Here is a 15,259-nt window from a genome sequence, read left to right on the forward strand (position 1 = left end):
ACATTGTAACCTAATCAGTGAATGGTATTGATTAGTTGTTCAGAGGCATGCATGAGTGGAATAGATTGGTGGCCTTATATACACGATTCTTTCACAGTAAAGGTGGCCATACACATTAGGCTAAGTTCACATCAGTGTTCAGCCTTTCCGTTCTCCTGCTCTTTTATAGGAGCAGGAGAACAGAAAGGAAGGATTCGGCACATAACTGAGCCAAACGGAGCCTACGGTTTACACTCAGAGGAAGATTTTTGAAGCAGAGACAAAAGTCTTTCATGGTTCTTAAAGTAGATAAGTCGTTGTGGTGGCGAAATGGAAACCGAATTTCGGTGGATGAACAAGCAATCAGCTAAGTATGGTATATGGCTACCTATGAACATGATAGCGCATTTGGTGGAACATGCAACAATTTTATTTTTCTCCACAACGGCACTGACAGGAGTGAGGGTTTTCCTACCTCCCCAGAGATAGAAAACAATGTAGAATCAACTCTTTCCCTTTACCTGCTTCGGGTTTTCCTGTCTCTTGGGGATGCATAGAAACTCTACCTAGCAGTGTATTCTTTTCGCAGCTTTTTCCTCGCACAGACTGTCCCCTTCCTTGGTGTTCTTGGAGGACTGGTATAGACAAGGAGGGTTCTGGGGCAGCTGGGCTTCCATGTTTTAGGCGTAAATCCTTTCCTCTAAGGCAGCCCCAGGCTTGCAGTGCCGACCCAAAGTCAGATTCTAGCCTGGGCATCTCTGTCACATGGTGACATATTTCCTGTTCGGAACTTTTGGTTGCAGTACATCTGGGGGCAGTAGCACATCCTTCAAAGGAATACAGTTAAAGGGTGGCCAATTTATGTCCACCAACTTTTGGTGAGACCTCTGATCCCGCCCCAAAGTCGATTGATCAATTCAGTCCTCAGTCTGGTATGCCTCCTGATTTCTGGTGATATGTACTATAGTTGTTACTTGGTTAGATGGGTCATGGGCTCTCTTCTCCCTTTTAGCCACTAATTGGGCCTGTCTGATGAAGATCCAAGCCACAAAAAAAACCCCCAAAAAAAACCACCAGTGGCTTGTAACACACTGCATCAAGTTTTTATTTTTTCAATAACAATGCCTTTAATCCTACTTAATCTCCTTAAGGTCCTAACATAATAAAAATTTCCACTTAATGCCACCTCACCAATAATGATGACCCTTAGTGCCTGCCTAGACAGTAATGATACCCCTTAAGTGCCCCGTCACAGAGCTAATTAGGTTCTGAAGGTGCCCAGGGGTGGCGTTTATGCGGCCGGTGCCCATGCCCCACGGCACTGTTCAAATCAAACCCCTCCCCTTTCACCCCTCTGGCCCGTCCTAAGTTCTTCAGATTCAATCCACCCATCATTGCCTGTGCCGTTCAACATATTCCTCGCGCCTGCACACTCCATTACCCACTATGGCCAGAGGCAGCAGAGCGTTTAATGCGCATGCGCTGGCCTGTACCTCCCGTTCTTGCGGCAGTTTACTTCCGCCGGCTAGATCGGGAGTTACGGGCTGGCCATGCGCATTGAACGCCCTGCTCCCTCTGCCCTAGTGGGTAATGGAGTGCGCAGGCACGAGGATTATGTTGAACGGCGCAGGCGCTGGATTTGTCAGTGACAGGAGAATGGAATCTGAAGAACCTAGGGCGGGCCAGAGGGGTGAAAGGGGAGGGGTTAGATTTGAACAGCGCCGTGGGGCATGGGCACCGGCCGCATAAACACCGCCCCTGGGCACCTTCAGAACTTAATTAGCATATGGAATAAAAGGGTTTTTAAAAGCAAATAGGCGATGGACAGCAATATGAAAGGTAAGATTATAATATGGGGAATGTAATGGATAACATGATGTTTGTGGTGTATAATGGTCATTTTAGGTGAAAGACTGCAGTCAGAAAGAAGGGACCCAAAAAGTTATGTTTTGGGTCTGACTGAGTTCAATACCTTTTCTAGTCTAATAGCTCGTGACCCGTTTTATTATATGAAAACACTATGCAAAAAGTAGCCAGTTATCGACACTATGTACTTACATTGCGAAAAAGCTTTACCAATCATTGGTACGTGGTTAATTTCTTACGTACATATTTTTAGTTACATATGAACATATTAGTGATGTAAACAGACTTTAGAATGAACCTTGGGTCTTATCTTTGCTCTTGCCCCCACCGCCCGGATGTCATCACAACTGGTATTTTTTGATCTGATCTACTCTTCTTGCAGAAAAAAATTTCTATTCTAAGGCCTCTTTCACACTTGCGTTGTTGGGATCCGGCATGCACTTCCGTTGCCGGAGGTGCCTGCCGGATCCGTAACAACGCAAGTGTACTGAAAGCATTTGAAGACGGAACCGTCTTCCAAATGCTTTCAGTGTTACTATGGCACCCAGGACGCTATTAAAGTCCTGGCTGCCATAGTAGGAGCGGGGAGCGGGGGAGCAGTATACTTACAGTCCGTGCGGCTCCCCGGGCGCTCCAGAATGACGTCAGAGCGCCCCATGCGCATGGATGACGTGATCCATGTGATCACGTGATCCATGCGCTTGGGGCGCCCTGACGTCACTCTGGAGCGCCCGGGGAGCCGCACGGACGGTAAGTATGCTGCTCCCCTGCTCCCCGCTACACTTACCATGGCTGTCAGGACTTTAGCGTCCCGGCAGCCATGGTAACTATTCAGAAAAAGCTAAACGTCGGGTCCGGCAATGCGCCGAAACGACGTTTAGCTTAAGGCCGGATCCGGATCAATGCCTTTCAATGGGCATTGATCCCGGATCCGGCCTTGCGGCAAGTCTTCAGGATTTTTGGCCGGAGCAAAAAGCGCAGCATGCTGCGGTATTTTCTCCGGCCAAAAAACGTTCCGTACCGGAACTGAAGACATCCTGATGCATCCTGAACGGATTACTCTCCATTCAGAATGCATTAGGATAATCCTGATCAGTATTCTTCCGGCATAGAGCCCCGACGACGGAACTCTATGCCGGAAGACAATAACGCAAGTGTGAAAGAGCCCTAAGGGTACTTTCACACTAGCGTTTTTCTTTTCCTAGGGGCTCAAATCCGGAAAAGAACTGATCAGTTTTATCCTAATGCATTCTGAATGGAGAGTAATCCGTTCAGGATGCATCAGGATGTCTTCAGTTCAGTCTTTTTGACTGATCAGGCTTTTCTGAAAAACGTAGCATGTTGTTTTTTTACCTCCGGCCAAAAATCCTGAACACTTTGACTGAACGCCGGATCCGGTCTTTTTCCCATTGACTTGCATTAACGCCGGATCCGGCGCTGTGTGTTCAGTCAAACCGGATCCGGCTTTTGCATGTTAAACCCGAAAAATGTGAAAAAAAAGTTAAAGTCCATAAATGGCGGATCCGTTTTTTTTCCAATGCATTTTTTTTCATTGTGATCAAAATCCTGATCAGGATTCAAATGTAATCTGATTTCACACGTTTTTCCGGATCCGGCGGGCAGTTCCGGTGTCGGAATTGAACGCCAGATTAAAGAAAATCTAGTGTGAAAGCAGCCTAACCTCTGTATTATACACACTATGCCCTTGAGTAATTGCTTCTGGTAAGTTGGAAACATTCTCTATTTCAGAATACTATCTTTTGTTGTCAGGAACCATCCTCTGAGAACCATAGTAGTTTGACATAGTTTTCACTTTCTCTTCACCCCATTCCTAATTCCACCCCCAACCTCTTTACAGTTCATCTTGAGGCTTGTTTGGCACTTTGGGTATCCCCCAGTGGTCTGATAATAGAGATGAGTGATGCAATTTTTAATAGATACCGTCTTCTGATATTCAGAATCGTGGTGGCAGGCCCATTAGTCTAGAGACTCAGGGAAGGGGGGGGCTCCAAGCACTTTAAAAACTGAAAAAATATGTATGACAAAACTAAAAGCATAAAAATTGTCAAATGATGGATTTAGCCATGAAAATGTGTCAGACCACCAGCTATCTTGATTCTTAGAGTGTTAATTCATCCACTGCTCATTCATTTTCTCTGCCTACCTTAATCTGCATATTATCCTCAGGATCTATGTAATGATAACTTGGCAGATACCACCTTGTGCGGCTTTAAAGAGTAACTAAACCGTTATATAAGCTTTTAATATGTTGTCCCTAATGCCCTAATAAAACTATCTCTAATATACTTATTCAATATTATTAATACATTTTCTATTTTTAGTACACTTTTCCCTGCCTAAAGGGTACCATTACCTGTGTGCTTAAAACTCAGTTCTCTGTACACTGCTGTAAGACCAATGTCCCTTTTAGCTTTGCAGTACGCTTCAGAGCCTCCACTGAACGGGTAACTAATAATAGTCGTCCTTATTGTGGATAATTAGTGACAGCTCTTTTATGCATCCTCTCATCTGCCACTGAAGCAGACGAGTTGGTCATCTCCATGCTGTTCTGTTGTCCACAGTTACAGCATGTCCAACAATGATGTCCTGACCCTGATACAGTCACTAATGCAATAGAACTTAATAGGTATAGAGGGGATTTAGAATAAAAGGATTTGTCAGGATAACAACTACTGTCACACAAACCAGGATAGTGCAGCCCTTAAGCTGCCCGGTCCCATTATCCTTACCTACTAGCACGGTCACTCTAGGCAGTGACCCCGGCAACTGGACGACTGTCCCTATACTGCAATATATGAAGGGACGACAAACACCAAGAGATTTGTGGTAGGGAAAAGGGTCAAATGCCAGTCGGACAATACAGTACAATATACGTCAGGCAAAGGAGAAAACCAAACACGCAAAAAAAGTCAGAACCAGAAGATCAATACAATACCAATACGCCAGAAGCCAAAAACGTAGTCTCAAATCCAGAAATCCAGTAAGAGAAGTTTTCCCGCAAGGGACCAGTGTGGGGAGCCAGAGGACAAGAAATTCAGGAAGAAAGCAGCTCACGCCGGCATGCCTGTACACTGGATGGAGCTGCCGCCCGTGCGCCCTGGTGCACCTCGTCATTGGCCCGGGTCTCCGACATCAGCTGCAACTTTGGTTCTCCCAGCAACCGGACACTGCTGCCGCACGGAGGAGCAGCAGCAGCCAGGGGAACCATGATAGTACACCCCCACCTTCAGAAGGGGCCACTGAACCTTTAATAAGAACAGGTTTGTCAAGGTGTAAATCATGAAATTTATTAACCAACCGATCAGCATGGACCTCTTCAGCTAACACTCGTGACCTCTCCACAGGGCCATAACCTTTCCAGTGGATCAGATGTAATTTATTACGGATCCTTCTGGAATCCAGAATTCTTCCAACCTCGTTCTACCTCCAGTAGACCAGGAGGTTTCTGTGAAACCAGAGGAGAAACGTGTTTCTTTAACAAAGTTTTATAAAAAAACATAGAATTTTGATCGAATCAGGTAAATTAAGAAAGAACGACACAGGATTGGACCAATGAAAACTTGGCACACCCTTTTTTAGGTGGTACCTTTTATTGGGGTTCTCCGGTGATGCCTAAAAAAAAATGTGCCCTTAACCTATGGAGAGAAGATGATGGCAGCCCTAGCGGCCACATTGTTCTGGATTCTCTTCATGATCACTTTACCACTCCAGCGTTTTCTGGTTTCCCGCCGTCTTCTACTCCAGCTCTCTTCTGCAGGAGATGGTGCATTATGACTGCCTCCTGCCAGCCTTCCTTGGTCCCGATGCCTGCACACTATTGCGTCTATTCTATTCACTGTACTTCTGTGTGAAGCCTGAAATGACTCATACACAGCACAATATAAGCGCTGTGTATGAGTCGCAGCATAGCGATCAGCCTCAGAGGCTGATCGCTATGTTGTGGATGGAACTTGGGGAGCATTCGAGGGTACTGTGGATGTCATGGAGGAATTGGATGTCAGTGGGGCACTGTTGATGGCATTTAGGTGCACTGCAGATGGCATTTGGGACATTGTGGATGGCATTTGGGACATTGTGGATGGCATTTGGGGCACCTTGGATCTCACTGAAGGCACTGTGGATGGCATTTGGAGCACTATGGATGGCACCATTATGGAGGTACTGTGGATGTAACTTTTATGGGGAGTGCTGTGGATGTCACTTTAATGGGGGCGATATGGATGCCACTGTTATGGGGAGCACAGTGGATGTCACTTTTGAGGGGGGCTGAGGGTGTCACTGTTTTGGGAGCTCAGTATGCGTTATATGGCTCATGCAAATGACCATGATTGGCCCAGGAATCACGGTCCAGGTGTCCAAACTGACTGACTGTATGATAGCAATTTATGATATAACTAGTCTTTATCTGACCGGGGCAACCTTACCATGTGTACACACTTCACGATCAGATAAATTACTGTGATACAGTCAGTTAGGGTCAGCAGAGTACGGTTGGCCTAGGAGATGTGGCCTGCAAATATACTGTGTTCTCTGGGCTCATCATGTTTGTATTACGTAATAAGCCAAAATAAACCCTTCAGCAAGCAGTACCAAAAAGCTAGGATTAGGCATAATGCACGTGACCATATCCGTTTTGCGGTCTGCAAGTTGCAGATCCACTGAATGATCTGTGTGCAATCAGCATTTTTATTTTTTTCCGAACTGACATGCGGTTGTGGAAAGCACACAGATGATGTCATCAGTGTTTTCCACATCTGTATGTCAGTACCACAAAAGTTAGAACATGTTCTGTTCTGTTGTGGTCCTTTTAAATGCAGACCTCGACCACATAGAAGTCAATGGATCCGCAAACATAAAAAAAAATTAAATGCGGATCACACACAGACAGCATACTTAATTAGCAGCTGTGCATCTTGCAGACTGAAAAATGGATACAGTTGTGTGCATGAGGCTGTAGATACATACTTCAGCAGGCAGGATCATACACGATAGGATTAGATACACAGATTTGCAGGCAGTATCACACATGACCATCTTCGATACAGGAACGGTAGACTGTATCGCAGATGATAGATTTAGATACAGAAGCACAGCAGACAGTATCTGACATGATAGGCTTAGATAAACACCAGACCGTATCATACAATATGGGTTTAGATACACAGCTCAGCAGACAATATTACACACAGCAAGCTTTATCATACATGATAGGATTAGATACAGGTGTATTTTGATTTGTTTGCTGTTTGTTGCACTCCTAAATGGTGAAGGAAGAGCCTGTGGACTGTCGGTGATGGAATTTAGAAACTCAGTGAGAAATAGACTAGCAGGATTCATGTGTAGGTGTAGTGGGCATAGCTCCTGCAGACTCAGTGTGGGGGCATGGCCAGCTTGTGACCCCTCACTCTGTAGCGTACCCACGTAAACAGGAAGCTGTGAATGTAAACAGATCTGCCAGGAAAATATGATACTTGGACATGGGGAAAGAAAGCACAGACATGAAAACACAGATATTGGGGCATATGTATGCATGGTGAGGGGTGTTAGGAGCACAAAAAAAGAACAGAATTTTGCGGAACGGGTAACGGACCCATTCATTTCTATGGGGCGGCAAAAGATGCGGACAGCACACCGTGTGCTTGGTAATGGATGTCGGGCGGCACTGCTGTTGTGGGTGCACGGTCCGCGGGTGTCCCCCAGGTACTTGATTAGAAGAAAGAACCGTCACTCCTTACGATGTGGTTATCAATACTTTAGATGCGCGTTTCGGCACATGCAAGTGCCTTTGTCAAACTCAAGCAAACAGCAAGTGGCAATGAAATGAACATCAACATATCTTTAAATAGCCCGCCCCTCATCACATGATAGAAGCCTTCAAGTCATATGATTCTGACATCTATGTTGATGTTCATTTCATTGCCACTTGCTGTTTGCTTGAGTTTGACAATGGTACTTGCATGTGCCGAAACGCGCGTCTAAAGTATTGATAACCACATCGTAAGGAGTGACGGTTATTTCTTCTAATCAAGCACACAGTGTGCTGTCCCCATCCGTTACTCCTTGACACGGCCCCGCAAAAAGAATAGAATATATCCTATTCTTGTCCGCAAATTGCGGAACACACATGTGCCGGTATCTGTGTTTTGCGGATCTGCAAAACACAACATTTGTGTGTATGTAGCCTAAGACTAATATTTTTGGTGAATAACCACACTTTATCACCTAGTGCAAAATTAGTCCCCTGAACCTCCTGGGAATTCCTCAGGTTCCTATGAACCTAGGTTCAGACTGTGCACAGTTTGCCATATACAACATCGACCTCTGGATTATCAGAAACTGAAGACCTAAATGAGCACACACGAGGGTAGAAGCCATAATTACAGAATAACGGCAAATTTTTGGTTGAACTGTTAAGACGATTATTAATGGCTAGTTCAGCCAGTGACCGATATGATATCCAATCAATAGGCAATAGACAATATAACAGAAATTGTTCTAGACTCTGATTGAGCCTTTCAGTCTGCCCGTTAGTTTCTGGATAAAAGGCTGACAAAAATGAGTGACACCCAAACGATTACAACAAATATTGACAAACAAATTGAACTCCCCTGTCAGATGCAATATTTTCAGGAATATCATGGATCATTATCTTTTTTTTTTTTTTTTTTTTTTTTATCTTTATTTAAGCAATTTCAATAAAGGCCAGTACAAAAGTCTCTTCATCATAGTAAAACATATCAGGCGAAGGCCTGAATTTAGAGTCATCTGTAACATAACAGTTTCTTCATCATCGAAATAAAGCATGTCAAAGAATGACCTGTGTGGAGAGTCATCTTTAACATATCCGTTTCAGCACTATTGTGCGCGGTCCATATGATAAAGTCTAACAGTGCTTCGAGCTATCAATGTTATCTTAAATACTGTATAATCAATGAGACCGTAGGAGGGAGACAAACAGCAATACATGGGGAGGAGTTATAGGGGAAGGGGGGGGGAATAAATAATTAAAGTAAGGAAGAGGGTCTCTGTTATGTTAATAGAACATAGTACTCTGGTGTGCTCTGGAAGGTGAACCATGGAGTCCATGCTGAGACAAATGCCTCGTGAGAGTTTTTCATGGTAGCTTTTAGTTCCTCCATTCTCCGGAAATCCTCTATCTTGTTGACCCAAGGGTTTATAGCAGGTGGGGAAGGTGATTTACATCTGGCTGGGAAACAGACCCTAGCTGATCAGGTGACACAATATTGATTTGTATAGTAGACGGTTAGGTAGGTCCGAGAGGAGTAATAAAAAGAAGTTCGGAATGGGAAAGGAAAAGATCTGGTTCAAGGTTTTATGTACAGACTCCCAAAATGGTCTGATTTTATTACAGTGCAAAAAGATATGAATCAATGTGCCTGGTGCAGACTCGCATCTCCAGCATAGTGGAGATACTGAGGGGAACATTTTCTGTAGGCGGGTCGGGACATAGTACCATCTAGTAAGTATCTTGTAGCTTGCCTCTTGAAATTTACAGGCAATTAATGATTAATGCGTTAGATGGAATAGCTTTGGCCATTGGTTGGGGGAATATCTTTCCCAAAATCAGTGTTCTATTTATCAATATAAGGAGGGCGGAAGTCCGGATGTGGAGCCACCAACGCTCTATAAAACACTGAATGAGAGCATTGGTTTACTCATGAGCGGACACAAACCTTTTTGAACTGTATCAAGGACAGAGGTCGCAATAACGCCTGTACAAGCGTCATAGACGCCTGTTCAGGCCATTTTACTCCCTGGAAAAAGTCTAAGGCGTACCGATACGCCTTAGACTTTTCCCTGCCATTCATAAGTGTAGTGAATGCTGTGAACGGCGCAGGCAGCGCAGCGATGCTGCTGCTGCCTGAGACAACCAATAACAAGGCTCCTTACAGTAAGGAGCTTTGTTATTGGTCAGTTTGAGTGGCTGCCGGAGCTTTGGACACACCGCTCTGAAGAGGGAGGAAGGAGGCGCGCGATCCTTACTGGCGGGGTAAGTGGTGGTCTGAGCGCCTTGTTTTTACCCTAAAGTGATGAGTCTGAAGCGCTCAGCCGAGCGCTCCTCCCTGCTGACTGCGGTAGTGAAGACTGCCTCAATAGAAGGTCTAGGGGACCGTCTGCACTACCGCAGTCAGCAGTGAGGAAAAGTGGCTGAGTGCTTCAGACTCCTGCTTATAGAAGTCAGCGGGGGTCCCAGCGCTGGACACGCCAACAGGAGACCTCCATAACGACAGACCTGTCACCCGTAGACCTCTACCTATGTCGCCTGTCAGCTTTCTTATGAATCCATCAAGGATTCATTGCAGCATGTTCCATCAGACGCTTATAAGGATTTCTTCTGTAATGCGGTTCCACATGTGGCCATTTACAGCCTCCAGGACACAGTCCCTCTGCCAAGCACATGAAGTACTTCACTGTAAAACTGTATAATCCAATAACCACAGCGGTGGTGGCTTTTTTGTGGAATGAGATAGGGCAATGGGTCATGGAAGACAAACTCCCCTTTATAGCAAGATCAAGCATAACGCAAAATGACAGCCTCTAGATCAGGGATCAGCAACCTCCAGCTGTGCTGAAACTACAACTCCCAGTATCCTCCTTTCACTTCTTTGGGAGTTACAAGAACATCTGAGCAAGTGTGCATGCTGGGAGTTGTAGTTTCACAGCAGCGCTGGAGTGCCAAAGGTTGCTGCTCCCTAGATCAGTGGTTATCACTGCGTGATGACATCATCCAGATCCACAACATGTGACTGTGGCCCTGCAAGGTATGTGCCCGGGTCTTTCGCTTGTGCCCTTGGCACCAGCATGCACCACCATCCATTGTGCCAGTGTCCTGATCTGACAGTGCCTCAGGTCGCTTCAGAGTCTACCATCAGCCCCGGTGGCACCGACATACCCACCTGAGAGCTCATCTACAAGATCGTAACTTTGGTGGGCAGCAATGGCCACGTGATGGATGGCAAACCCCAGTGACTAGCAGCACAGAAACGGCAGCAAAAATTAAAGGGATTGTCCCAAGATCAACACTATTTACCTGTCCATACTTGACCCAGAGAACACTAGGTAACCAAGGTGGGACCCCCAGCGATCATGTACTTGAAGGGGACACGTCTGTTTTAGTAACGACTTGCATTTCCCATGCAATAACAATTCTGGGGAGTCAATTCTTGTGACTCTATATTGTACCATTACTCTATTATTCCTACTAGAACTTATGAACTAATTGCTAGTAGTCTGCAATAAAGGTCCAGCTGGATGTTACCAGTTGACAGCACTGATTGAATAATATCAGGCTGTGCGGTGACACCCCCATCTCGACCTTCACTGCAAACTACCAGCAAGTCATTCATAACTAATAACAGGAATAACAGAGGAATGGTGCAACATAAAGTCATAAGAATAGATCCTCCAGGATTGTTATTACATGTGGGGGTGCAAGTAGTTACCAAAACAGTCAAATCAGGAGAGGTGAGGGGTCCTTTTTTAACGACAGGTGATAAATATCCATCTTAGGAAAAACCCTTTAAACCTCATAAAATCACCTCAACAGTGACCTCAGTGGTGCCGACCCCCTCAGAGCAACAGTGACCTCAGTGGTGCCGACCCCCCTCAGCGCAACAGTGACCTCAGCGGTGCCGACCCCCCTCAGCGCAACAGTGACCTCAGCGGTGTCGACCCCCTCAGAGCAAGTGACCTCAGTGGTGCCTACCCCCTCAGAGCAACAGGTACCTCAGTGGTGCCGACCCCCTCAGAGCAACAGGGACCTCAGTGGTGCCGACCCCCTCAGAGCAACAGGGACCTCAGTGGTGCCGACCCCCTCAGACCAAGTGACCTCAGTGGTGCCTACCCCCTCAGACCAAGTGACCTCAGTGGTGCCGACCTCCTCAGAGCAACAGGGACCTCAGTGGTGCCGACCCCCTCAGAGCAAGTGACCTCAGTGGTGCCGACCCCCCTCAGAGCAACAGGGACCTCCGCTAAATGTAAAATTGTCTAAATTTGCCATTTATGCATGGAAGACAGTTCTAGATACTAGTAATGGTTTTCATGCATAAATAGCAACCCCTTAATGTTATGTAGGCCTTCGTATTAACTATTTGAATTACTGTAACTTTCGTACTCCTCATCGGCGGAAAATACTCCTCAAAAATGGTAAGAGGAGTATTTTTACTCTTCCAGAAAAAATGTAGCGCGACCTCTCTATCAAGGATCTGTCAAAACCCGGAGACAAAGGGATCAAGGAGAGGAAGTGAGATATTGGTCTAGCCCTCCAATGCCCCAGGGCGCACGGGTCTGACATATTTTGTAATTCAGAGTATAAGTGGCCTCTGCACTTACCACTCAGATGCCATTGCAGTTATGGCCTTAAAGAACAGCTGACTAGGAATTTCGGGTGACCCCGGACTGGGAACAATGGGAAGGGTGTGGGAGATGGTGTGTACACGTCAGTATATATGTGGAATTGGAGTAGTGTGGGGCCTATGGTGGGGTGAGCAGAGCAGAGCGAACAGTCGGTGTCCGCATCATTGCCTAGTCAGCCTCCCCCATTGCTTCGGGATATGAAGCAGAGAGCGGGCCAGTCTCGGGCTCTTGCCCGCCCAGATAAAATTAAAAAAGTCTGTGTATTTTGACAAAGACATTTGGAGGCAGTTTAATTGGGAGGGTCTAAAATAGATACAGTAGGCGCGGGAGGACATTAATTTTAAAGATGGCGCAACAGCCAAACCAAGTGTACATACCTTTTGCCCATTTAGTGAGGTCTCCTTTAATCCGACCTAACAAGGGGGAATAATTCCCGCTGTAAATTTCCCTAAGGTCTTTTGGGATCCAAGTTCCCAATTATTTAACTGCTCCAACAGACCATCAGAATGAGAAAGAGGTCATTAAGTTGGATTCCAGGGAGCTGGACAGCAAAATATTTAAGGCCTCTGATTTTTGAAAATTCATTTTTAGATTAGTCCTCATCTGGTAAGTGTTGAATTCAGTAATCAGATTCTGGAAAGATGTCATAGGCCTCGCAATTGTGAACATTAGGTCATCGGTGTATGTTGCAATTTTATGTTCCTGCCCCCCTACTGAAAGACCCGTGATATTAGGGTTCAACTGGAAATCAAGGGTGATGGGGGCAACCCTGTCTGGTCCCATTTTGTATTTCAAATGTAGGTGATAAAACCCCATTCACCTTTGTCGCCACAGCGGGGCATGTATATAGGGAACGGATCCAGGCCATCATTGAGCCATCTATGCCTACATGGTCTAGGACTTCAAATATCCACTGCCGGCTCACCCTATCAAAGGCCTTTTCAGCGTCTGTGGACAACAAGCAGAAAGGTATGTGCTGAAGTTTAGCTTGGTGAATCAGGTTCAGTACTTTAATGGTATTGTCTCAGGCTTCCCTGGATGGGATGAAGCCCACTTGGTCAGTGTGGATCAGGCTTGATAAAAGGGGAGCCAGGCGTGTGGCTAAAATTTTGGCAAACAGCTTGAGGTCCACATTAAGTAATGAGATTGGGCGATAACTTGCGCAGGCTGCTGGATCTTTTCCCTCTTTATGTATAACTGTAATGTGCGCATGAGTCATGTCTCTGGGAAGGAGAGTTCCTGTTGCTACCATGTTCAGGGCCTTAATGAGTGGATTCTGCAGTAGAGGTAAGTACTTCTTATAATAAGATGCAGGTAGTCCACCTGGAGTAGGGTCTTTGCTCGGCTGCATGGATTTTAAGGCTTTTGAAAGTTCTTCTCCCGAAATGGGCCTACCTAGATCCGAAAGTTCCTCTTGTTGGATTTTGGGGAGACCCGATTGAGATAGATATTTGTGCATAGTGCGGGTTAAGAAGGGCCTAGTCACGCTGGAGCAGGGGATGTTATACAGGCACTTGTAGTAATGGGCAGAAGCTTCAGATATTTTATCTGGGTCAATTAGGTTAAGGCCCTTTGGACTGGCGATTAGGGGGACATAGTTTCTCGCTCTCTGTTCCCGCAAAGATTGAGCTAGGGTCCTGCTACATTTATTACTGTATTCAAAGAATATATTCATAAAATTATTTTCAAAATTATATTCATATAATATCCGAAAAAATTTTATGGAATAATCTAAAGACACTTCTCTGCTATTTTTTCGACCACTTCTCCGATTTTTTTATTTTATTATCTGACTATATAATCGATCTTTTTTATTGGAATATTTAATCGATTTTTTATAAATTGACTCTACCACATTTATCCATTATATATTAACATATGGTTATTAACTTTCTATACTGTGTGCACAATTAAGGTATATTAAGGTATATTGTTATCCATTTTCTCTTTTTTTTAATTTATTTTAATATTTTAAATTTTAAATAATAATGTGTTATATATGTGTGAAATACAGATGGTGAGTGCCTGCTGATTATTTTTATATTTACTTACTTGTTAAGAGATTGGGTGAATCACTTGCAGCAGAGCACCATTACCGCGGTGTCAAACAGAGTGAGCCACTATAATTCACAATTTAAGTATTCAAAGAAGTGCCTTCTACCACAAGGTTTTAGTGCGTATATCTTATTTTTCTTTCAGCTTCCTGCGAGCTATCAAAATGGCTGCCTTAGCTGTCTGAACATGAGATTGTTTGTGAACAAGCTCAATGCGGGAGACTTCTGCAAGAAGTTGAGAGATTTCCTCTGCTCTTTCTTTTTTTTATATTTTGCTTCAGCAGCAGAAAAATTTATAGAGAAATAAGCACATGGTTTCAAACTGGTAAAGGTAGATGTAACCTGAGACAAAACCGCTCCCACTCCCACAACAAAAGGTCTGGTTGGGTAAGAATGGGAGCTTCGACAAAACATTTCTTCAACATTTCAAAGGCAATTGTAGTTTCTGGCTTCCAATTAGCAACATCAGCACCTTTCTTGGTAAGATCAGTGAGAGGTATGGCAATAACAAACATTTTTTATACATTTTCTATAATAATCGGCGAAGCCCAAGAATCTCTGCAAGGCTTTTTTTTTTTTTTAAATCAGATCTTTTTTATTAAACATTTTACAGTGTAGATACACGTTTTAACACATTGTAAACAAGGATGACATAGAAATATACTGTCCATAAGGCTAATAACAAAAAGGATATCAGCCTATGTGTAGTAATTAAGTACCCAACCGACCCCCCCCCCTCCCTCCCACCCTAACCTGCAAAGTACAAAGGCACATTTTTAAACATTTCCATTCAGACGTCGAAACGACAGCCATAAATCCCATAATTTTCCAATTTCGCTGGGCACCCACGCTTCTGATATACCGTCCGTTCATAACTCAGCATCGTGTCGACCACACTTAGGAATTCGCCTAGGATTGGCGGCGCTGTCTGTATCCAATGCAGAGCGATTAACTTTCTAGCA

General features: G+C 44.7%; 1 protein-coding gene across 1 annotated transcript in view; it reads left to right on the forward strand.

The window, feature by feature from the left end:
* The window catches only part of BBS1 (Bardet-Biedl syndrome 1), a 398,008-nt gene that overhangs the window by 45,704 nt on the left and 337,045 nt on the right, over positions 1-15,259 (forward strand). The gene's annotated exons all lie outside the window — the stretch shown is intronic.

Source organism: Bufo bufo, chromosome 10 (genome assembly GCF_905171765.1).
Source record: "Bufo bufo chromosome 10, aBufBuf1.1, whole genome shotgun sequence".
In the NCBI taxonomy this organism is placed as follows: Eukaryota; Metazoa; Chordata; class Amphibia; order Anura; family Bufonidae; genus Bufo; species Bufo bufo.